Here is a 599-nt window from a genome sequence, read left to right as displayed (position 1 = left end):
ATAATCTGACTGTAGGTACTGAATATAACCAGATGCTTAATGTAAAGAATATGAGAAAATCAGAGAGGAGCAAATACTTTTGCACAACACTGTATATATATATATATATATATATATATATATGTAGTCATATAGAAAACGTTGGGCACCGCTGATCAAATGACGTGCTTTGTTGAAGTGAAAATAACACATTGTCTACAGAGAACTTTTGCACATATTAATACAGAATTACTGTTTATTTTAATGAAACAGCACATTTTATATTTTATGTTCATGATAAACTCAGTAAATAAATAGAACTTGCGCACCAACATGTACAGACAAATGACATATTTAAATCTGATCCCTGTAGAGGAGGCATTAACACACCATCAACACAACACACCATTTGACCAGAGCTGTTCAAACTTTTGCGTACAACTGTATGTATATAAACTGTATACAAGGAAGAGAATTTCAATGTCATTGCTGGAATGAATTTGGAACTCTGTGCAAATTCAGTCAGACTGAAACCTGCCTTTTACTCAGTGCTCTCCTTTTTCCAATTCCCCACTCCTATTTCTCTTGGTTTGGTCACACGCATGAAAACTGTCATGCTT

This window comes from Colossoma macropomum, unplaced genomic scaffold (assembly GCF_904425465.1).
Source record: "Colossoma macropomum unplaced genomic scaffold, Colossoma_macropomum, whole genome shotgun sequence".
NCBI classification, from domain to species: Eukaryota; Metazoa; Chordata; class Actinopteri; order Characiformes; family Serrasalmidae; genus Colossoma; species Colossoma macropomum.
The sequence above is the reverse complement of the archived record's forward strand: the minus strand, read 5'-3'. Positions refer to the sequence as shown.